At 36.0% G+C, this 26,000-nt stretch overlaps 1 long non-coding RNA gene across 1 annotated transcript in view; it reads right to left on the bottom strand.

Annotated features, from left to right (window-relative positions):
- Positions 1-923: 923 nt before the first annotated feature.
- Positions 924-26,000, bottom strand: part of LOC137241089 (uncharacterized) — a 70,722-nt gene continuing 45,645 nt past the window's right edge. The window contains exon 3 of the long non-coding RNA XR_010949906.1: positions 924-2,159. This is a non-coding gene — a long non-coding RNA (uncharacterized lncRNA). The remainder of the gene's footprint in view (positions 2,160-26,000) is intronic.

The raw sequence follows: 26,000 nt of genomic DNA, 5'->3' as shown, positions 1-26,000 counted from the left end.
TATAGGATATCGATACTTTTTGATAAAAAATAGCTACTAAATTGTGACAACACATTGGCAACTTTTCTATTGTAAGTGGATAGGAAATCTATAAATTTTTTGTAAAAAAACGTTGACTTCTCAATAGTATATCGACAACTTTTGAGTAACAAATCGGTAAATTTTTCAATAAAAATGGATTATTTTTCGATAGCAAATCGAAAGAATCTGAAAACAAATTGGCAGCGATCCGATAACAAATCGATAGTTTCTAAAAAATCAATAAATTTTTGATAACACATCGATAAATTTTTGATAATAAATTAATATATATTTTTTGACAAAAATCGTAAACTTTTCGATAACACACTGATAACTTTTCGCTAACAAAACGGTAATTTTTCAACATTGAGTTGAGAACTTTTCGATAGTAAATCGGTAACATGCATAAAACAATTTGGTGAAACTCCGATAGCAAATCAATTATTTGTCCATAACAAATCGTATAATTATCGATATACTATAGATAATTTTTCGATAAATAATCGATAACATTTTTATAATAAATCGATAAATCTCTGACAAAAACCTAATAAGCATATGTTAAAATTAGCAATTTTTTTCTTTATTGAGAACAAAGGTTAAAATTATTACAAGATTTCTCAAAAAAAAAGCGAAGTTTTTGCGAAACTTCGACAACAAATCGATAACTCGTCATAACCTCTTCGATAACACACATACTACAAGCTATCACATCCTTTCTCTTTTCTTTCCTTTCCTTTCCTTTATTTTCCTTTCCTTTCCTTTCTTTTCCTTTCCTTTCCTTTCTTTTCTTTTCTTTACTTTTCCTTTCCTTTCCTTTCCTTTCCTTTCCTTTCCTTTCCTTTCCTTTCCTTTCCTTTCCCTCCCTCCTTCTCTCTCCCTTCATTATCTTCTCTTCCTCATCTTCCTTTGACGAAGTCATTGTTCCTACATTATGCTTTCGTGTAGCGACTAGACTAGCGCTTACATTCACCATACCGTGCGCAAGGATGTTTACTCAATAACAATTTTAAACTCAAAATTTCTGCCAAAATGCCACTCAGCCCACTTATGCAGAACGTATACATATTGTTGTTCTTATTTTTGCATACGGTAGTTATATTTTTGCAATAAGGTGCTGTTAATTTATTACCTTTCTACATACCCGACCCGTATTCCGCATACGGCTAAGTTAATTTGGGTTTTTTTTTTCAATTTCTTTGTTGTTTGTTGCTTATCTTTATTGGCTATTAAATTAATGTTTTTACAGTGTGAGGCAATGCATTTGCTACTGGCAAAAATAGGTTACAATTAAGTGATGCGCTATTAAAAGTGTGGACGTATGACCCTCTGGCCAAGAGGTCATTTGCAATTGAATGCATTTTGTTTAATAGTCTTATTAGTAATTGTTGTGTATTGTTTGGCATATTTTATGGCGACTAGACAATCATTATCATAACTATGAAACTAAGTAGGGCACTGAGACATTTGAATATTACGCAAAATGAGTAGTGAATTTAACAATGCTAGTTTGTCAATACATATGTCTGGCTGAGTTGAGTATCATCCGTCTAGGGAAACAGTTTCGAAATGCCTCAGCTCAGAATTGGTTTGAGGGCCACCGCATATTGGAATAGCTTATATTCTTTTTCCATTTTGTACATTATTTTATTTGCGTTCTAGTACAACCAAATAAGAATAACGAAAGTTATAAGTCTTCCATAGAAATATGGAATGTGTTGGTTTTTTGGGAGCGACGATGTACACTTGTAGTTTCGAAAAGGCCATGTATACATGCAAGTGTAAAAAATTCTCTTCACAGTCCCGCATTTGCTCCATAGAAATATGTGTGTAACCGTTTAATGACTTGCTAGGCGTTAGTAATAACGCACATGTGTAAGATCGTAATAATGTAAGGGTAACAGTGCAAAATCATAAAAAGTGTAAGCGCATTTATTGAAATGTGAATTGATGTAACCATGGAGACGCGTTAGCACCCATGGTTACCACTTCCTACATATACTCCTTTTTTCTCAAACATATTTTTTATGATTTTATTAAAAGTTACCTTTATTGGCTCTTAAGCCTGCAAAGCGGGAATAGTTTTGCCAATTTGATTGTCCCAATATATATACACTAATACCAAAATTCACGTTTACCTGAAAAGGAAAATAGTTTAATTATTTATTATTACGGCTGTTTGGGCCAAAAATTTAGACTACTAAATATAATCCACTTTTTTAAGGAAAGTTGGAAAGGACGCGTTTCCAATCCTCTATTGCTCTCACCATAAGGTAAGTATATTTACAATGTATTAGGATGTTGGAAAGAACGTGTTTTCAATCACCCCTTACTCCTGGATCGACAATTCGTTTTTGTGATAATGCTGTCGGAGTGCATGAAGATTCTGGTGAACACAGCTCGACATATATGAGAAGGCTGGAAAGAACGTGTTTCTAATCCTCCTCTGCTCCAGTTTTTGTTTTGCCGTATATTCTAATTTATATAGCATTATTTTAATGCTGTCGGAATGCAAATGAATTCGATCAGCAAAGCAAATATCGGCTAAAAATAATTCCAGCTAGATTAGCTGTTGAAAGGCTCTAATTTCCAAAACCATTTAAAAATTTTAAATAACAACGATTTCATAGAGCCAATAGAAGGTTCAATGTGGGCGGGCTCGTATCTCACATGAATAGGATTAGCCTGGCTTCATTGAGTCACTTGAGGGCGCTGCCACACTTACTTTCTTACTTAATTGGCGCTTAACCGTCTAAACAGTTATGGCCGTCCAACAAGGCGCGCCAGTCGCTCCTTCGCTCCGCCAACCGGCGCCAATTGGTCACACCAAGGGAGTTTAAATCGTTTTCCACCTGGTCCTTCCAACGGAGTGGAGGCCGCCCTCTACCTCTGCTTCCATAGGCGGGTTCCGATAGAAACACTTCTTGGTCGGATCATCATCATTCTGCCCCATATAACAGGACGGGTATGATAAGTGACTTGTAGAGTATGATTTTCGTTCACCGAGAGAGGACTTTACTTTGCAATTGCCTGCCACAACGTCCATTAAAAAAAGAAACTTACTAAAGTTTCGTGGATGTTCCATGTATAGCTAATAACGGGCTACTTATATAAATATATGCGTTATCAAAGGCATGCCAAATGCAATGATTTTTGCAATTTTCTTTGGCAGTGACTGACTTGAAGTGGCTTACGATTACTGCATTTCTCCATCTATAGCAAAGATTAATACGCATTGTGGCGCGATAATTGAAAGCTCAGCGGAAATCGAATGAAACAAATTTTATAATTTTTCAAATATGCATATTTACATTCTTACAAAAGGTATAGGGTATACGTACATATGAATATATCAATCTAAAACCCTTTACAGATATCTGCCTCTGGTCATACGCCAACTTTCAAAAGCCTGCCGCTCAGCGTAGGGTCATTGGCGTTTTGTTCATTTCGAACTTTGATTAATGTTTAGTTATGTTGTGTGTGCTCTGTAAACCATACATACATATACAGCAGCACACAGAAAAATAGAGGTGGTAATTTTTATCGAATTTCGTCGTAGAGCTCTTCTGTGTTTTTAAACAGTTTTGTAACCCATCAATTTCAATATAACCAAATGCAACTCGCATTTGATTTTGACATTTTTTTCGAAATGTGTTCCGAAATTCTTTCATTTAATCAAAAAAATGTTTAGAGGAAAGTTTAAAGCACCATCTGAAAAAGAATTGTCGTAAACAAACATAATTCCGGATACATTGTACCTTGTTTGACTTAAATTGATTGAGCATAATTAAAAAAAAAAAAAAAAAATTCAGGGAACTCAAAATAAAAATTTGGAAATTTTCGTAAATTTGTCTCGATGTTACGTGTTTTCTCCATAATGCTTTTAAGGTTGGTTTTATGAAAATCAATTTTTTTCTTAAAATATCGAAAGTAAATAAAAACTATTTAATTACTATTTTTCTGTTCCCTACTGTATATAGCGCAGTTCAAATTTATATCAACATATATCTATAGCCCATTTAGAAATAAATTGTTTTAAGATTTTGTATAATGTTTTTTGATAAATTTTATTTTAGAGCCTGTAGCTACGTGGATATTTTTAGGCGAGGTTTATCAGTATGAGAGATTTTAATCCTGCCAGTGGCCCAGTGAGAATTAATCGGTTTCACTTCCTTTCAATAGTGGGCGTAGATGATCTTTTTTTGAAGTTCGAATATAATTGCTTTCAACCTTGCAATCCTCTAGATGAAAATTTGATAAAAACTCTTACATTTGCTAGGAATTGCAAGATGCCTGAACTGACTGACCACCCTCCCTGCAGCAATAGAATGTCTGAGTACAAGTGGCATCACACCAAGGAAGGCTCATTTAACCAAATCTCAAGTGCCGCCAACATCAATTATATAAATGAAATGTATTACATGTACATAAGTGTGGTCCTTATAAATCTATCTATATAAATTTCGATTCCGATTGGAGACCGTTAAATGCCGTCGCACAAGGGTAAAAACTAAGATTTCGCTATGAAGATCCACAAATTTTAAATTGAGTTTTTTCATTGCGTATACGTACATAATCGGCAAAGTGCTGTATAACAAGTAAAGAAGGCTACGTTCGGGTGAAATCGAATATTACATACTCAGCTTAGAGCTTTGGAGACAAAATTGTCTTTTTCACGGCTACATACTAATGGTAATACTAAGAAGTAGAGCAAATTGCCTTTGCTATCTTTCTTCAGCTATCAATTCGCTTTATTTGAATATTTTTTTTAATATGAAAATTTGGTTAAATTTGAACGCATTTCTTATAACTTTTTTTTTTAAATCACACCTGATATATTTTCGAAGCGCTCGAAATATGTGAGAAATACGTGCCTCGGGAAAATTTAAACCAATAATCATAAAACACGCATATGTGACTCCTATAAGGTGGCCGTATGCCAAGAATGTCTTTTTAATTTTGATATATGGAAGTCTTAATTTATCTCGGTTAGTTTATACCGATACGGAATACCGTTATGCGAACAAAATTAATATATTCTGTGAGCTCTGCTCATCTGAGTATAAAAGAGGGGACATACGCGATTATGCATGTGTTACCACATACATATAAATAAAACTAGCCGTAACCGTGCGCATCTTGCGCAACAAAATACAAAAGTCTCATATCAAATATCAACAGAAATTAGAATCAGCTGTTCTATCAAGCAATCATCTATCAATAAAAACTTACGCTGCCATCTGTCGAATGTTAGAAACTGCAGGTAATGCAGTGTTAGTTTTAATTAAATATTAACAATAGTGCCATAGTACAAATATATTTCTTTTTGTGTGCTCACAATCGTCTACTTTTAAGAAATTAGTTTAATAAAATATATCTAAACAAAAGCACTACGACCAATAATGCCCAAAGTTCGCTAATAGCCTGAATCTCCATCTTCACAACCAAACCTTTATTTGTAGATTTGGATTCCAAATAAGAGCGAAAAAGGGACTTGCACATAAAAACAGCAATTAGAAATAATATATAAGACAAGCCGCACCCGTGCGCAGCCTCTTATCAAATATCGACAAAAATCAATTGTTCCATCAATCAAGTTAAATTTACAGCTTGCACTGCCATCTGGCGAATGTTAGAAACTGCCGGTAATGCAGTGTTAGTTCTAATCAAATATTCACAATAGTGCCATAGTAAAAATATATTTCTTTGTGTGATCACAATCGTTTATTATACTCAGCGTGCTTTGCACACACAGTATATTAACTTTGATTGGATAACGGTTGGTTGTACAGGTATAAAGCAAGAAAGAGCTTTGTATCAATGGTATTTCATTTCCCAAGTAGATTTATAACAATAAATACGAAAAACTTCAAATTTAAAAAAATGGGCTTGGCACCGCCCCTTTCATGACTAAGCCATTTTCTATATTTCGGGAGACATAACTCGAACAAAAATTAACGGATCGTAATAAAATTGGGTACACAGATTTTCCCTATAGCAGGAAATTTTTCTAGAAAAAATGGACTAGATCGGTTAAAGACACGACCACTTTTATATAAAAGATTTTAAAAAGGTTCGTAGATGAAAATAATAAGTTATATCTTAGCGGAAAAGAGCTTTGTATCAGTAGAATTTTGCTTTTTAAATTGAATTATAACATTAAATTGGAAAACACTAACATTTTTGAAAATGGGTGTGGCACGGCCCCTTTTATGACTAAGCAATTTTCTATGTTTCGGGAGCCATAACTCGAAGAAAAATTAACGTGATAAAATTGGGTACACAAATTGTCCCTATAATAGACAAATTTAAAACGGTCGTAAACTAGATTAGTAAGCTGTAACTTAGCAAAAAATAGTTTTGGATCAATGATATTTCACTTATCAAGTTTTATTGTAAGAGAAAATGTGGACACATTTTTTCAAACGGGCAGTGCCACGTGTTATGTAGAAAAGTAATTTATCTGAAATGAAACGCGCAATTGAAGCTCACGCTGAGTATATAATATTGGGTTACACCCGAACTTAGACACCTTTAGTTGTTTTTATTATATTTATACCTTTATACTAAGTCGCTTTCATGTTTTTCCACTCATTTCTATACGAATTTTTGACCCACGGAAAAGCCTTTTCCGGTAACTTCCCGTTGAGCTAGATACTTGATATTTAGAACATAGTTCAGATCTGGGAGTCTTTACAATGTAAGTGAAAAAATCCGCTAGGTGGCGCACCGATCGAGATATACAGAAAATTAATTTTAAAATGGAAGTTTTGCCATCGACTTTTAACTAACTTCTTGGTGATCCAGAGTCTTGAAATTTAGCACATTTTGCGAGTCGATGGCACTACAATTCCTGGAAAACAAAATGCCGCCACGTGGCAGACGAATCGAGATAAACGAAAATCCCTGAAAAAGGCAGGGAATCTTGCAATCGATTTTTGAGTAACTTCCCGGTGAGCGGGAATATGAAACTTGAGCCGCAAGTCAGAACTCGGAGACAATGCAGTATTTTATCAAAAAAATGTTGCTAGATGGCGCATGGATCGAGATATTAGGAAGATTAATTTTAATTTGAGAATTGTTCAATTCATTTTTAGCTAACTTCCCGGTTACATAGAGACTTGTAACTTAGCACATATTTCGAGACCCGTTGACAAAACAATCTACAGAAAACATAATTCCGCTAGGTGGCGCGTTAAGTGAGATATCTACAAATCCTAGAAAAACGAGGGGAATCTTGCAATCGATTTTTGCGTAACTTCCCGGTGAGCGGGAATATGAAACTTGAGCCGCAAGTCAGAACTCGGAGACAATGCAGTATTTTATCAAAAAAATGTTGCTAGATGGCGCATGGATCGAAATTTTAGGAAAATTAATTTTAATTTGGGAATCGTTCAATCCATTTTTACCAACTTCCCGGTTACCTAGAGACTTGTAACTTGGCATGTAAAGCGAGAATCGATGACAAAACAATTTATAGAAAACAAAATTCCGCTAGGTGCCGTGCTAGTTGAGATAACTACAAATCTCTGAAAAACGAGGGGAATCTTGCGATCGATTTTTGAGTAACTTGCCGGTGAGTTCGAGTCTTGTAACTTGGGCCGTGGATCAGAACCCGGTGACAATGCAACATATGATCAAAAAAAAAAAAAAAAAACTCGCTAGGTGGCACGCGGATCGAGATAGCAAGAAAACTAACTTTTAATTTGTTAATCTTTCAATCCATTTTTAACTAACTTCCCGGTTACCTAGAGACTTGAAAGTTGGCACTTAATTAGAGGCCTGGTGACAATACAACCTATAGAAAACATAGTTCCGTTAGTCGGCGCGCTAGTCAAGATAACTGAAAATCCTTTAAAAACCGGGGGAATCTTGCGATTCGGGTAACTTCCCGATGATCAAGAGACATGAAACTTGGGCCGTAAGTCAGAACCCGGTGACAATGCAATATTTTATCAAAAAAATTCCGCTTTAAATTGGGAATCTTGCAGATGATTTTTAACTAACTTCCTGGATATCTAGATACTTGAAACCTGAAATATAGTTTAAAACTCGGTAACAGTGCAATGTTTGATCAAAAAATGAGCTAGATTAGGCCATACCTTCTTGGCTACCCTCCTGAGTGTTGCTGGTGTTGTAGAATTCCACTTCGTTGAGGGCCCAACTTAATGCACGTCATTGCATACTTTTAGGCGTACGCGACTTTCACCACGATTCTTTTAGACTTTCAGGCCTATGCGAATTTCACCACGATTTTCAGCTGTGCAAATTAAGTACCTGACAAACGAGGTGGAGTTCTCTTGTTATGATGCGAGGTGGAATTCTGTTGTTTTCGCCAGTTTTGTCAGCGAAAGTTCCAATAATTCTATTAAATCTTGCTGTTTTGAACCAGTAAATTAAGATAAGAATTTTCACTTAGGAATTACTTAAATTACTAATCAAAGTTGCAATTACCTTCTTGTAGGCAGTACTAAAAAATTTAAAATAAAAAGATAATAAAAAGATTTTAAGGACTACCTTTATATAAATGGGCCAAAAAATAGAAGGCAATTTTTCCTTTAATACAGACATAGTCTTGTTGAATTTTGACTAAAAAACTTTAACAATAGCTCTTGTAAAAGAAATTTGGGATTTAAAATTATAAAGTTAGAGCGGGTGTTTAAATTTTATATAATCAATTAGTTAGTCCCAAGTACATGGTTTGCCTTAAATTGAATACCGATTTGCATATTCGAAAATGAAAATTTAGTTTCCATTTTGAATTTACATAGAGGAATCTTTATATGAGCGACATTCTTATACTTCTCAAATCGGGAGCAAAATTTATTTATGACATAATTGTCCTTGGTATTACCGTTTAAATGGGTGAGATTGAAAAAAAAAGTTTTGTTGATATATAAGGACCGCCCTAATGTACACATATAAAGAAATGTATATTTGTTCTTTCAATATAACTTTTAAATTGAAAAAAACCTTGCTTTGGGCGAAAGTGGGGTAAACGCATTTATAAAACACAAAAACCAATTCGAAAGAACCAATAAAATGGGGCACACATTAATCATAAGAACAAGTTTGTAAATGCATAAATGCCCATGAAATACGCCTTTTTCCGAATGTTATTTTTTAAAATTATGTAATTTTAATGATCAATTTGTATGTGAGATTCCCTATTAATGGACGCCCTTTTGTCGATATGCGGCTAATGGATTCAGCATGTAAACAACCAATAAAATTTAACGTAAGTGGTAGCTGCTTCCAAGATATTTAAGCTTCATTATTTATAAGGTAATACAACCTTATTAAGTGTCTTCTAATGGTATTTTATTCAGGGCTTTCAATAGTTAGACTAGAAAGCTGTTAGTTTTATAATATCGCCTTATATTGGCTCTTCATTGTGTGGCCCATTATAGGTAGGTAGGTAGGTAGGTGAAATGGCTGCGACCCTGGTCGCCCAAGTAGCTATTTAAAGCCGTTTTGATGCCATATAACTCGTCTAAAACCTACGGAATGTTACGGTCAATGTATTACAACCAGCCAGAGTTGTTGATAAAATTAAGAATATTCGGGATTGCTATCACAGATAGACCTCTGAGGCCTTCTAGAAACGGGATTCCAAGGAACCTTAGTCGGGCTCTAGCTAGAGCCGGGCATTTACACATAGAGTGTTCTACTGTCTCCCTGGCATTTGGACCTTTGCAGCTTCTGCAGTAGTCGTTATACGGAATGCCCATTTTTCCGCATGCGTACCTACTGCCTTTCCATCATAGTTTGGCCAAATAAATTTTGATATTGTACAGGTGGTGATGGTATTCCACTTTGTTTGTGCTTTCTTCTAGTAGAAGCTTTGGATATTCCCCTTGGCTACTGCTAAGGGTATGCCTACTTCGACACTGGTTTTTTCCTCGCTCATCTCCGATGAGCCCCTGCATGCCATCTCGTCGGCCTTTACGTTACCCCTACCCCCCTATGACCCGGGACCCAGACAACGCATAGTTCTAGATTGGTGGATAACTGGGATGTGAATCGCTCACAAGCCCACACTAATTTTGAGTTAATGTATGACGAGGAAAGCGCTTTTATCGCTGCTTGGCTATCCGACAGGATGCAAACTTTACCAGCTACATTCAAGCCCTCCAGTGATTTGCAAGCTTGCCAAATCGCGAGGATTTCTGCTTGAAACACGCTGCAGTGCGATGGGAGTCTGAATGATGCAGACAAATATAGGGACTCAGAGTAGACTCCGGCCCACACTCCCGATTCCATCTTGGAGCTGTCAGTGTAGATTTGTCGTCGACCCTTATGCGCGGGTTTCCCTTCCACTCGTTCCTGTTTGGAGTGGCGGTATTACAACCGTACTAAAACTTCAGTTTGCGAGGGTAGTAATCTGTCGCGCTACTATATGTACCATCCGGAAATGTATTTAGGATACTACTATGCCCCTGCTGAGTATCCTTCCGACACCCAGAATCCCTGAATCTCAGTGCGGTTTGTGACGTTGTGCAAATTATATGCAAGTCGATCGGCAACAGGTGCAAAATGGGGTCTAAAGCAGCTGTGGGGCAAGTGAGTCCGGCCCCTATGGACTTTTGCAGGCTGGTGAGATTGTAGCTCTTACTTAGAGCTTCCCACCAGACTATGGAACCATAGGTAAACACCGGTCGCACCACCGCCTCGTACACCTAAAGTAATATGCTTGGCTTGAGACCCCATTTCTTACCAAACATTGATTTGCAGGCATAGAAGGCGATGCAGGCCTTCCGCACCCGCTCTTCGATGCATACTTTCCAATTCAACTTGCAGTCAATTGTTAGTCCCAGATACTTGGTACTCGATGACAGGGTTAGTTGCTGGCCGTTTAAAAATGACAGTCTGAAGGCAGGTGGATTGTACTTCCTCGTGAAGAGAAGCAGGTCTGTCTTGTCGGGATTTAACCTAAGGCCACATCCCTGTTCCCACCTGCTGAGTTTAGCCAAGGCCCTTTCCATGATTTCGCTCTTTACGGATGGGAAAGGACCAGAGACCAAGATCGCCACTTCGTCGGCATACGCCACGATCTTAACCCCCCTGCGTTAAGTTTTTCTAGGATTTCATTTATGGTGATCAACCAAAGCAGAGGTGAAAGCACCCCACCCTGTGGTGTGCCTCTGCTTACCTGCTTGCCAACACTAGCTCCGCCTAGCTCTGCTGTTATTTCGCGGTTGCGAAGCAGGGTTGAACTCAAAAGCCGTAGTGGTTCTTCAGCCCCTGCCCTACCGACGGTTGCCTCAATCGCTTCAGCTCTTACATTGTTACGCGCCTTCCACATCAACAAACGCAGCCAGAGTGAACTGCTTGTGATGAAGGGATTTTTCCACCGTACGAACTACCTCATGTAGCGCGGTTTCTGTGGATTTCCCGCTCAGGTATGCGTGCTGAGCCGTGGAAAGTGGAGCCTCGCCTAGAAGTTCCCCATATATGTATATCTAGTAGTATTTCGAACGTTTTCAGAACAAGGGAAGTAAGACTTATTTGCCGAAAGACTTTGGCTACTTCATGCCCCTTTCTGCCGGTCTTAGAGATGAAAGCCACCCTTGGTTGAGACGAATACATGCCTCGAAGATCTCCTTTAGTTCCTTAACCAAAGATTTCTGAGTCTTCTGCAGCGTAATAGGTAGAATACCATCCACGCCTAGTGATTTATATGGAGAGAAGCTATGTATTGCCCAGGCAATATTCTTCTCTGCTAAAAGGTTGTTTATTAAGCCAATACGTACTTCCTAATGTGCCGTCTTTGTATCTCGTACTCCCTACCCCGATCCATCCGGGAAGTGATCATCTACAAGGATGTTTAGATTCTCAGCCGCCGATCCTGTCCGCGCTTGACAAATGTCTTGTTTGAATGACTTTTGGCAAGAATCTTACCCAGCCTGGCTCATTATACTCACAGCTAATAAGCGGCCACCGTGGTGTGATGATAGCGTGCTCCGCCTACTACACCGTATGCCCTGGGTTCGCACCCCGGGTAAAGCAACATCAAAATTTTAGAAATAAGGTTTTTCAATTAGAAAGCAAATTTTTCTAAGCGGGGTCGCCCCTCGGCAGTGTTTGGCAAGCGCTCCGGGCGTATTTCTGCCATGAAAAGCTCTCAGTGAAAACTCGTCTGCCTTGCAGATGCCGTTCGGAGTCGGCATAAAACATGTAGGTCCCGTCCTTCCAATTTGTAGGGAAAATTAAGAGGAGCACGTCGCAATTTGGAAGAGAGCTCTGCCTTAGATCTCTTCGGAGGTTATCGCGCCTTACATTTATTTTTTTATTTTTTTAATTTACTCCCGAGGAGGGAACATTGACATGCTATGTAGTTTAAGAAATACTGAGTAGCCCTGAACCTGCTCACAATCTTCAGGACTTTAATTCAATAACCCTTTATAAGCGAAACATTCTTTGAGGTGTTTAAGCAACCATGTGCAACCATGTGTATGTGAACAAATTTTTTACTACATGGAGCTCCTATAATGATATGATAGCGATTTTGGCCGTGTCGTAACAAGCCATGCCAGATTTTCCTGTGTCGCGTTAACTGACGAAATGCCGAAAGCAACTACGAACTAGCCCGAAGTAACACCGAGATGTTACTAAAATTGTTTTGAAATTATCAAGTAAACAATCCCGAAATGTTTTCGAAGCAGGCATGAAGTGCTCACGGAATTGCGGCTTAAAATATTTTGAAACTAAACCACATCCGGACAGATTTCGATATTAACTTTTGAAATTGTAAAATCTTGGACTCAGATTAAATTTTTTTTAAAGGTACGCCAAATAGGCTCAGAAAAAACGAATTTTAGTCCAATAAAGATAACAAATTGGCATTGTTTCCAGTTTATTTGGTTACAAGTTGTCTTGTAAGGCTCATTTCCTTCATTCGCTGTTGATTAGTAGGGGATTTTTTTGGTAAGATACTCCTATGATGTAAATGAGTCTGCTTAGATGGTGCCTATCGTAGCCATTTGAATACGAGATAGCGAGATGAGAACAACAAAATAATGTACTTACCGGCCAAGGTAGGACCTACTCGTCCCTAATTGAGCGACGTGCTTCAGTTTGCTGATAGAATGTTAAAAGAAATTTGATTTTTAATTATCGATTACTTAAATACAAAGTTGAGATAATTATTACTATTATTATTATTATTATTATTATTATTATGGTTCATTAAATTGTTCTTCCATCGTAACATAGTAACTTGAGTTATCATCATTTAGATTGAAATATAAGAAAAAAGGTAAAGCATTCTTCAAAATATGATATAATAGTGTTGAATGCTATGATTACATAAATTATTAAATACAATGTGTGGCGTTAGAATGGCACGTAAAGAAGCAATTAAAATATTTATGTAGCTATATGGCAATTGATATCATTATGTGAAAAATCGATAGGATTATATGGTTTAACATATTCTTAGGTTCAAATTTCTAATGAGTCGTATATTAGCAGTCGGAATATTGAAAAATTTACAAGAGACTATGGTGAAGAAGTTACCGAAGTGAGTTGTTCGATATCCAGGGATAACCGCTAAACTATCAGTGTTTATCCTCAGATTATATTTATCTGAAGCTAAGCTATGTAAATAACCACATCGAATGAAAAATATTCATAAAGTCTTATATTAGTACATCTGTCTTATTTGTAGAGTTCCTAGGTTCCTAAAAGGTTCCATAGCAAATTTTTTTGATAAAATATTTCAGACTGATTAAAAAGAGCTGAATTTTGTTGTTCAATGCACCACCCCAACAACTAATGCCATATTTAAGTCTGGAGTGAACGTAATAGATCACAGCGGAGGAGTAAATAAACATACACCTGTATGTACATTAGTGAACTTAATTTGAGAAACACTTTATAATTTGTATATCCGTAGGGAATATTTGAAACAAATTTAAATTAGAAGATGCATTAGCTTATTCTATTTCCACAATTCTTTTAAGAGGTTGTCTATTTCCTTTTCCCAACCGTTACAAATATAAAAAAAGGAAAAATCTTCAACAATCCACTTAAATGCACCGCAAAAACTTCACAGCTCACTTGCATTTAATTAGTTGATGGGGCGGGCGTCAGTGCTTGCAGCAAGAAAAAAGAACGAAGAATGATGTTTGCCATTCACCTAAAAAAAATTTCACCAGAACAAAGCGCATTTAAATATTGCTTGGTTAAAGCATGATTTGTTTTATTTTCATTTTAGACTTTTTCACACATCATATTTCATTACAAGCGGTTCTTTTCTTGTTGCTTTATTTCTTTTTCATTTTGACATAAATATAGCGCATAACTACTAATTTGTGATGGAAATGCTTTCTGAAGCATAACATTGCATCGTTTCTGTAATAATTGTTTGACGCCAACTTATGGCATATATGTACATCCTAAATAAAAACAAAAAAATACAACGCGCAATAGCCTGAGAAAAGATTTTTGGCCGAAATTCTCTTCCAATTTGCGTCGTGCTACTTATAAGTTTTTCTAAAAATTGGCGGGATGGTACCTACATGTTTTACGCCGACTCCGTAAGGCATCTTCAAGGCAAATAAGTTTTCACTGAGAAGCTTTTCATGACAGAAATACATTTGGAATGTTTGAAAAATCACTGCCGAAGGGCGACCCCATATAGAAAAACTTACGTCTAATTGAAAAAATTAGTTTCAAAATTTTTGATGTTGCTTTGCCCAGGAATTGAACCCAGGATCTTCGGCGTGGTGGGCGGAGCACGCTATCACCACGCCATCGCTTCCGCCTACCTACCTACATATTTATACTATATATGCTATATATGTGTGTGTGATATAATGGTTTAGCTTTGAATATAATCTTTAAGCCATCTTTACTACATAATGGTAAGCATAATTCCTATTTAACTGCATAATATTTAATTATGAAATAAGCGGGTCATTCCATGTCAAACTTTCCGGGAGTTGAAAATTATTTGATTTTTTTTAAACTAGTTGATAGGAGGAAACTTTCATAAGAAATCAGATGCAAAATGTGCGCTTTTGAAGTCAATATATTTTGAGTTGGCATACCTAGCACCTAATAAAACTAAGTCGTTTTTTATTAGAGATTAATTGTTTATTACTTCAGATATTAATAAATTTAGATGGCTTGAAAAATTAAAGCTAAAGTTTTACCACAAATATTCAAATGCTCCTCAAAGTGCTATAGATGGCCTGTATAAGTATTTTTTTATACGTCCGATTTCATGATTAATTTTTGCGAAAACTTAAGGAGTACAGGGGTACGTAAAAGCCTTCAATTGAATAAATAATTAAATTATAAATGATTGACACTTTCTTTTACAAATTTTTAGCATTTGAGTACATTCAGAGAAATACGGCTTCAAAAAGAGTACCAAACCCACCCTGTCTCCAGTGTTTCCGTAAAGTAACAATCATGTGCCTGCTTGGAGTGACTAACAGTTGTTATACAAATATCAACTAAATCTATAATTAAAACAAAAATAATATAACGACTGTCAGGCAGGGAGATCGAGAATATGGGAGTAAATCTTTTTGTTTAAAAAAATATTCAGATATTGAGTTCAGAAGTAGAGATGGCGCTGTTTAAACTTTTTCAACAAATGACCTCCAAACTGATAGATGGCGCTTTATAACTGTTTTAATTGATGACTTTATACCACCAACTATAATTTTGCAGCGGAGAGCAACGCACAAACATATGCATGTATCTAAGATACTCCCAAAAGTAAGCAATCATCTGTGGAAGTATCACTCACATATACACGCGCATGTGCTATGCGAGAAGCTATAATAATAGTGCATCTGTAGTTATAGCTGAGAAATTTATAGCTGGTAAACAAGTAGCAAGTTCTAGAAATAGAAACGCATAGAAATATGTCAACGAGGAAACCAAAGAGTATAAAAAGCAGCACCAGCTGAGGCACGAGGCTTCAGTTTGATTTGAGCACGCTCTCTGTTGAGAAGTAGAAGTTTTATTGCGAAGTACTTTAATAAAGACTATTTTGCATTATTGAATAGTGGAGTTATTTATTCAACAGTTTAGTGATTCGAACGTTAGTAGAAGGTTGCAAATAAGAAGTGCAATTCCTTACAATATAATGATATGTTTTCTTACAAATATGTGATAGCTCAGGGGGTAGAGTAAATTTTTGAGAGTCGGTGGCACGTTGGCTCGAAACCACGCCACTGCCCACTAAATTTTCTTTTGTTATAACTGCAACTTTTGACCTCTCATGACACCAGCCATCTCTTCTATTGCAACCAGCGCCTCTAACACCCCTCTCGCTATGGTCAACCCCTGTTAAAACTGCAAGTTTCCTTCGACTTCCGTGAGAGGATATTGATGAGAGTTTGTCATCGGTCGCGCCTATTGGATGGGGCGAAGCACTGCTACAACAACAACAACAACCTCTATAGCTTCAAATTGAAACTCAATTCTCATTTTTAGGAAGACCGGTATAATCTATATTTGAAATTAAATTTGGTATGGTCCTATTTGTAATACATGTATGTAAAGTGATAAATACTTATAAACGCCCTGCGGAAAATTAGCATAGCTCAAATTTATCAGAAAGCTTGACCATTTGGCAAAGATACTTGTTCCAACACAGTGCCAGTTAGTTCTCTCAGTCTTATTGATGACGTGGACTATCTATCAGTGCACTACTTTACAACCAGCTCAATAGGTCTAATAACAATTTCACACAGATGCTTAATAAAATAATTAGGCAAGTTTTCTACATTAAAGCCTTTATTGAATTCAATCTTCGATACAAAATACAAACTCCTAATTTTCAATAATTTACGAAAAATAAAAAAACACCAAACAATTTGGAAATTTTGTTTTCGTTGCAAGTGCAGCAAAATATAATGTAGCTTTTTGAAAAATAGGCACATATTTGGTTAGGCGCAACATCTGTGAGTAGTTGCACATGCATTTTATTTTGATTTTCTCAATAGTTAAAGAGGAAACGGCTGCAATCCATTTAACAATTTTTTGTAAAAGCGTAATATTTTTTGGGGCTGCTGACAGATGTTCGCTTAATGAATGGCCATGTGTGAAAAGGAAAACTTAATTATTTCATAAAACAAAATTGTGATTCGAGAAAGTTTCTGTGTGAAATTGGTATAAGGCATGTTCATTTTATAAACATATTTTGAATTTCGAAATATATTTATAGTTGATTGTTATAAATTCTAAGGCAGTCTGAAACATAAAACAGTCGATTCCGATCAAAATTTTTATAAACAAGAAATAATATAAACCAATACAAACGTTAATAAGACCACGTACAAATTAGTAATCAAACAAAGTTTATGAAAATTACTTGGGTAGGTTTTGAAAATTAATTCTGACTCCAACGTTGAGCCGACTGGACAAAATATTTATCGAGAGAATATGCGATTTTAATACCGCTTTAAATTTTTTTTAAAATATTCTTTGCATTTGATCCTTTTATATACATTTGGTATTAAATCACAGCCTATTTAATAACTTCATTGTTCCAGCTTTAATTCACATCAAGCACACAAATATTTTCCTCACTAAAATACACGCGCATGTGCTATGCGAGAAGCTATAATAATAGTGCATCTGTAGTTATAGCTGAGAAATTTATAGCTGGTAAACAAGTAGCAAGTTCTAGAAATAGAAACGCATAGAAATATGTCAACGAGGAAACCAAAGAGTATAAAAAGCAGCACCAGCTGAGGCACGAGGCTTCAGTTTGATTTGAGCACGCTCTCTGTTGAGAAGTAGAAGTTTTATTGCGAAGTACTTTAATAAAGACTATTTTGCATTATTGAATAGTGGAGTTATTTATTCAACAGTTTAGTGATTCGAACGTTAGTAGAAGGTTGCAAATAAGAAGTGCAATTCCTTACAATATAATGATATGTTTTCTTACAAATATGTGATAGCTCAGGGGGTAGAGTAAATTTTTGAGAGTCGGTGGCACGTTGGCTCGAAACCACGCCACTGCCCACTAAATTTTCTTTTGTTATAACTGCAACTTTTGACCTCTCATGACACCAGCCATCTCTTCTATTGCAACCAGCGCCTCTAACACCCCTCTCGCTATGGTCAACCCCTGTTAAAACTGCAAGTTTCCTTCGACTTCCGTGAGAGGATATTGATGAGAGTTTGTCATCGGTCGCGCCTATTGGATGGGGCGAAGCACTGCTACAACAACAACAACAACCTCTATAGCTTCAAATTGAAACTCAATTCTCATTTTTAGGAAGACCGGTATAATCTATATTTGAAATTAAATTTGGTATGGTCCTATTTGTAATACATGTATGTAAAGTGATAAATACTTATAAACGCCCTGCGGAAAATTAGCATAGCTCAAATTTATCAGAAAGCTTGACCATTTGGCAAAGATACTTGTTCCAACACAGTGCCAGTTAGTTCTCTCAGTCTTATTGATGACGTGGACTATCTATCAGTGCACTACTTTACAACCAGCTCAATAGGTCTAATACCAATTTCACACAGATGCTTAATGAAATAATTAGGCAAGTTTTCTACATTAAAGCCTTTATTGAATTCAATCTTCCATACAAAATACAAACTCCTAATTTTCAATAATTTACGAAAAATAGAAAAACACCAAACAATTTGGAAATTTTGTTTTCGTTGCAAGTGCAGCAAAATATGATGTAGCTTTTTGAAAAATAGGCACATATTTGGTTAGGCGCAACATCTGTGAGTAGTTGCGCATGCATTTTATTTTGGTTTTCTCAATAGTTAAAGAGGAAACGGCTGCAATCCATTTAACAATTTTTTGTAAAAGCGTAATATTTTTTTGTGGCTGCTGACAGATGTTCGCTTAATGAATAATGGCCATGTGTGAAAAGGAAAACTTAATTATTTCATAAAACAAAATTGTGATTCGATAAAGTTTCTGTGTGAAATTGGTATAAGGCATGTTCATTTTATAAACATTTTTTGAATTTCGAAATATATTTATAGTTGATTGTTATAAATTTTAAGGCAGTCAGAGACATAAAACAGTCGATTCCGATCAAAATTTTTATAAACAAGAAATAACATAAACTAATACAAATGTTAATAAGACCACGTACAAATTAGTAATCAAACAAAGTTTATGAAAATTACTTGGGTAGGTTTTGAAAATTAATTCTGACTCCAACGTTGAGCCGACTGGACAAAATATTTATCGAGAGAATATGCGATTTTAATACCGCTTTAAATTTTTTTTAAAATATTCTTTGCATTTGATCCTTTTATATACATTTGGTATTAAATCACAGCCTATTTAATAACTTCATTGTTCCAGCTTTAATTCACATCAAGCACACAAATATTTTCCTCACTAAATTGCATAATCCGGCATATGTTGTAGTCTAAATATAGTTTTAATGATTTTTAGTTAATACTTAGTTTGAGAAGTTTTCATGATTTATTTTTTTTTTATTTTTCTGCATCTTCACTAATAGTCAATGACCCCTTTTGTCTGAGACTGACAGAATGCAAGCTGTGTGATGGATTTTCGAGGAATGAAAAAAAAAAAAAAAAAAGACTATTAGTCCATCGTTGCAAAGCTGTTGTCTTTACAAGCCAAATCAAGTGAGTGACTTTAAAGAGCTGCGCTTCGTTTGAAAATGGTTAGATAATCGCATGTGACTTACTCAGTGGTGAAAAGGTGAACGAATTGCAGTGACCTTTTTGAGTTTTTTTGTGTTGTGTAAAATATTTCAACTTCTCAAGAGAAAGAAAATAAAACTAAATAAATTCCTAGCTGTGCATAGAGTGAACAGTTAAATTGGCATTAATGGCCATTAGGGATATATTTTTCCATGCTGTAAGGGTCGTCGACATGTATTGAGCGTAAAGTAGACATTACAACAAATAGTTTTTTTATAAGTTGTTTGAGGATAGATCACTTGAAATTGGAAAAAAATGTGGATCAAGTTCTCTCCTTGTTTTGATTCTTAAACATACTGAGCAAATCGGTTCTAAGTATCGCACATCTAAAGCAAACCAAAGCTACCCTGCAAAAAATTATGCGATTATTCTTTAAAGAGAGTGGTCTGCGATTAAACTCTTTTGCCAACGTTGGGTTGCAACTGATCCATTCTAGAACTTTTTTTATAATTTATTTAATAATTTTGGAAATATTTAAACAACGTGACATCAAGACGGACAAGGCGACAACTGTTTCGATTATACCTTGTAAATCTCTTCAAAGCCTTTTCTCCTGGGAGTGGGAGTCGAACCCGCACTCCTACGATAGTTGAAAGGGTTATAAACGCATTCAGCTACGTCATGCCTTAATTGTTGTAAAGTTTTTCCCAATTGCCTTTTTTCACATATATTATCTTCCACACATCCCGTAATTCGTATGTAGTTATGTGTTGAAGTTATGCCTGTTTGTATGGCGGTTTCAGAGAAACTTGGTATTTGTTGTTGTTTTTGTTCTATTTATAGAACTACAACGAATTAACCAAATGTTGTCTACTTATATGAGTTAACCGGGGATTGCCCGTATCGCTTTAAATGTATGAACCTTTTTGTTTATAGTTGAGATGAACCAGTTTAAAGCACACAAAAAAAACAAAAAAAAAAAAAAAATGGCGACAAAATCTTTAAAATAAAAATATAATTGAATAGAATTTTTTAAGACAAATTAAAAGCCCTTTACCAAACTTAAAATAGAAGGACTATACGTTATATTATCGTAGTATATGTTTTATTTAATGATAACAATACGAATAAAATATTATATAAGTGTTTGAGAAGATGGTAAAATGCATACAAATTTCCGTACGGGTCTTGAAGACTTGCCCGACTATACCCATCGACGAGCAAAAAAGAAGAATTTTCCGACAACGTCCACAGGGGTATGAAGAGAATCTCTGCGATGCAACTCCTTAGGGGTATAAAGAGGACGAGTACGACACTACTTGATGTGGCATAAACAGTTACAATTTGTTTCTCCTTATGATACGGATCACTCCAACTCGTATACGAAAATAGATCAGAATTGGCTTTAGTGGTTTATTCCTTTGGAACTTTGTGGCAAAGTTTAACTTGCAATACATCTAAACAGTCTTCGAGAATGTCATACGCGAAAAATCCAGGGACACAAAAGGGCTTTCGATTAAGCGGTTTTCTGGCAGCGGGAGCACGTAAATAGAATGAATAACCAACATCAAATAGATCAGTTTAATTTTAAATCTTTGTTAAAGAGCTACAGGAGTGTTCGAGAAAAAGCTCTTCGTAAGATTTACGGACCTCTACGCAATGGCGACCGCCAGTACCACAGAAGATTTAGTTATGAGCTGTACGAGCTTTATGCACACATCAACATAATCCATCGGATTATAACACAGCATCAACTCTAGCTAAGCCATGTTATGCGAATAGAAGATGAGGCGTCTTCTAAGTAAGTAAGCCGTGGAAGGGGAAGGTCCCCCACTCTGCTGGAATAACTAGGTTGGAAACGCCATAAATTCTTTTGGTATGATCAATTAGCGCCAGTTAGCAGAACCGTTTAAATAGTTAATTGTCAATAAAGTAAGTAAGTAAAAGAACAGATACAAACAGATCAAAACTTATTCCGGAAACTGTTTAGAAAATAGTACAGAGTTTATACATAAAATGTTTCGAAATTATTTGGAAATCATATGAAGAAATTTCAGACTTATCCAGAAAAAGTCCCGCTACAGCACTGAAAATATCTCTCAAGCAATGGCGAAACGATATCGATAGAGGCCATAAGGCTTTGGTAAGCTCTCTATGTGTTTTAAGGGCTTGTTCTCTACCATAAGACCTGCCTTAGTTTTGTGCCCCAAAAGAAAAACCGAGTAATTCTTTAGCAACATATTGCATCAGCACGCCTCCCTAGTCGGTTATAGGGCTCAGAATATACCCGCGGGAGGTATTTCTGTCGTAAGAAGCAACTAAAGTACCAAATCGATTCAAGGAGTTGTGTAGCGCAACCCTTTCAAAGTGGTGGCAGCGCAAAATGTAGCTTTTCCAACACAATTATCAACCTCCCCTAGCCGTGGGGAAACCTGTTACTTTAACAGTAGAGAATGTCGCGACCACAAGTTCCTCATAGATATTGGGGGCGGAAGGGCGCGATGCCCTTGAAGGTTTCATGTTGTTATACTAAGTAGTTCCCGAGATGGTCGGGCTGGTACTTTAATGGTACTGGTTACGTCGGGGAAAAATGAGAAAGAGAAGTGAAAGGAGAATGATGGAGCTTCAAAGTGGTAGTGTGAAAAATTATTTATTTTATTTTTAGCAATATTAGGTTTAAACCAAGATTAAAATACTCTCGGACTTTACGCACAAGGGCGAAGAATACCTTGTGACCAGGTAATTTTTAAATGCAAAATAAAAAGTAAACTAACCAGCTGGACTACAAGTTTGTTCATATATTTGTGCGATGTCAGCTTTCAGAAAATACCCGTGAACACTTTTTTTCAAAATTTTTTTTTTATGTTTAGTCTTCACCTTCGATATTATAAGTAAAAGTAATTCCAACAAATTTGTTCATACAATTTTTTTATTACGATATATATGCACACAAATGTCGATAAGAATCGGTTTTTGGCAAATTTTGGTTTATATCTTAAAATTCTTAATGAAAATCCATCTTTTTATGATATTAATCATTTTGTTTACAAATTAGAACTAAGAACCCTCAATAAACAGCTCATACCCATCAACAAATGCATTTCGTTTTTTTTTTTTTGGCTCCGAAAGGCCATAAACATTGCCCACTAATATGACAACAAATCGTGATTGCTGACTTTTCATAGCTCACTAAGAGAGCCAGCAGGAATAATTGACTTGGTATTTTTTGTGGCATAAAAAATCGCTGAAATTTGCTGCTAAATAAAGAAAACAAGCACTGGAAGAATAACAAGTAAGGAAGGTTAAGTTCGGGTGTAACCGAACATTACATACTCAGTTGAGAGCTATGGTGACAACATAAGGGAAAATAACCATGTAGGAAAATGAACCGAGGGTACCCTGGAATGTGTTTGTATGACATGTGTATCAAATGAAAGGTATTAAAGAGTATTTTATGAGGGAGTGGGCCATAGTTCTATAGGTGGACGCCATTTAGGGATATCGCCATAAAGGTGGACCAGGGCTGACTCTAGAATTTGTTTTTACGATATGGGTATTAAATGAAAGGTGTTAATGAGTGTTTTGTTTGGCTCCATAAGTGGTCGCCTTTTCGAAATATCACCATAAAGGGGGACCAGGGGTGACTCTAGAATATCTTTGTACGATATGGATATCAAATGAAAGGTATTAATGAGTATTTTAAAGGGGCGTGTGGCTTATTTCTATAGGTGGACGCCTTTTCAAAACATCACCATAAAGGTGGACCAGGGGTGACTCTAGAATGTGTTTGTACGATATGAGTATCAAATTAAAAGTATTAATGAGGATTTTAAAAGGGAGTGGTGGTAGTTGTATATGTGAAAGCGTTTGAAATTTTCTTTTATTTTTGTATTTTGTTGCACCATATCATTACTGGATTTGAATGTTGACATAATTTACGTATATACTGTAAATATATTAAATTGTTTGTTAAAATTTGACCTTCAAATTTTTTTTTTAAGTGGGCGTGGTCGTTCTCCGATTTTGCAAATTTTTATTAAGCATGCATATAGTAATAAGAGTAACGTTCCTGCCAAATTTCATCATGATATCTTCAACGACTGCAAATTACAGCTTGCAAAACATCTAAATTACCTTCTTTTAAAAGTGGGCGGTGCCACGCCCATTGTCCCAACTTTTACTAACTTTCTATACTGCGTCATAAGTTCAACTCACCTACCAAGTTTCATCGCTTTATCCGTCTTTGGTAATGAATTATCGTACTTTTTCGGTTTTTCGAAATTTTCGATATCGAAAAAGTGGGCGCGGTTATATTCCGATATCGTTCATTTTAAATTGCGATCTGAGATGAGTGCTCTGGAACATACATACCAAATTTCATCAAGATACCTCAAAACTTACTCAAGTTATCGTGTTAACGGACGGACGGAGGGACGGATGGACGGACATGGCGCAATCAAATTTTTTTTCGATCCTGATGATTTTGATATATGGAAGTCTATATCTATCTCGATTCCTTTATATATGTACAACCAACCGTTATCCAATCAAAGTTAATATACTCTGTGAGCTCTGCTCAACTAAGTATAAAAATGTACAAGAAACAGCGGCAAGCAACCCAACGGTCTATTCGAGCAGCGCCAATTTTTATTTAAACATACACATGGTGTTGTACAATTGTATACTGAGATATCTGCATGAGTGAGTGTCTATGCATACAGAGCTGCTTACATATATAAGCTTAGGTATTTTTTAAAGCCTCGCTGTGCCGTGTTATTCCCAGGCTTTTGCGGCGTTTCATTGCTGTTGCTGACCAAAGTATTTGCTGTTACCAACTATTATTTTTTATTCTGTTTTGTTACTTGTATTCTTGTTCTAGGTTGTAGAAAAACAGAAAGCCGCGCAGTTGCATCCGCCGCGTGGCATCCAACACGGTAACATTTTGTGAACCACTCAATTTATCTGATTTGCGCACAGGCGAAATGCAGTGCAATGTCAAGTAGAAGAATAAAAAAAAAAAAAAATAAAAAAAATAAAAATCGGCAATTCTAAAAATAAGCAGAATAACAAACAAATACATGCACATAAGGCCAAACACAGTATGTGCAGCAGAATTGCACTACGACATAGAGGTTGAGGTAATTCCTTTGATATTTTTTGTATATAAAAAAAGTTATAATAATAAGCTAGCAAAATTTTCTCACTGGAATAAAACTAGTCCGAAAAACGCAGGATTAGTACCAGCGATTAATAAGAAGCTATGGAAAAAGTTGGGACCGTGTATAGCTTGAAAGAATCCTGATGCAGATAATTAATAATTTGGACTTTCAGATAATAGATACAGGCATACGCTTTTGAAGGAATTTGAGAGGTAATACGAATGATCCAAGGATAGTTTAAAGAAACTTGTACTTTTTATTCCGAGCATAAGAGCACTTGAATTTCTTTCCGATTAGGGCTATAAGCTCATTATAACTACACCTTTTAAGAATATTAGGCCGCTAAGGCGATGAATACATACGATATTCTTTATACTTCCGTCTATACTACACAATAACAACTCTATTGCGTGAAGGAATAGACCCAGTAAGGTACACATAAATATTTGCTGTTAACTAAACCTGCTGGATTTAAAATACTTGAAATGGCTAGGTCCCTGGAAACAGCAATATTATGGGATTGAGATAACTGTTGTGCTGGTCAGATAACCTTTCGATTTGGATTCAGAGGAAGCATTTAACTGTGTATGGTCTCCTATGGGATTGGAAAACCGAAGAAATCAATTTTCTATGACATTTGATATAAACCAACCAACACGTTCCAATTCAGGACTCCTTTGGCATTGTTTGGAAAATAAAAGGAACAGCTTTTCTTCCAAGCGAAACAAAGCAATGCCTCGGAAAATTGTTGAAATATTTGTACGTATAGCAATGGAATCATAAAGCAATTGCTGGTTGGTCTTGTCGCAGAACTGCTGGAACTTAGCTAATATAGCAATAAGTCAAGTCTCATCTTCTTTTGCTAAGAAATAAATAAAAATTCCTTGATCTCTTTGGTGAACAGTTGGGATGAGGTAGTTTGAAATTCCCCGAAAGTACCCTTAGGGAAAAAAGAAACCCAGTACCACACAACCCGTTTAGGCATAAACAGCTACAACTGGTCCTTTCACTGAATATGCTCAAATAGCAGGGATCACACGAAGCCACACATAAAAAATCAAAACTGGCTATAGTCATATACTGCTTTGGAACTCATATCGGATTCATCCTGGAATAATCGTATTTTTTGCAGGGAGCAAATGAAATATGAAGAGGAATCAAGAAAAAAAAATGTCGTTCTAGGCTACAGGCATAATGGAG

Source organism: Eurosta solidaginis, chromosome 2 (assembly GCF_040869045.1).
Source record: "Eurosta solidaginis isolate ZX-2024a chromosome 2, ASM4086904v1, whole genome shotgun sequence".
Classification (NCBI taxonomy): Eukaryota; Metazoa; Arthropoda; class Insecta; order Diptera; family Tephritidae; genus Eurosta; species Eurosta solidaginis.
The sequence above is the reverse complement of the archived record's forward strand: the minus strand, read 5'-3'. Positions and strand labels throughout refer to the sequence as shown.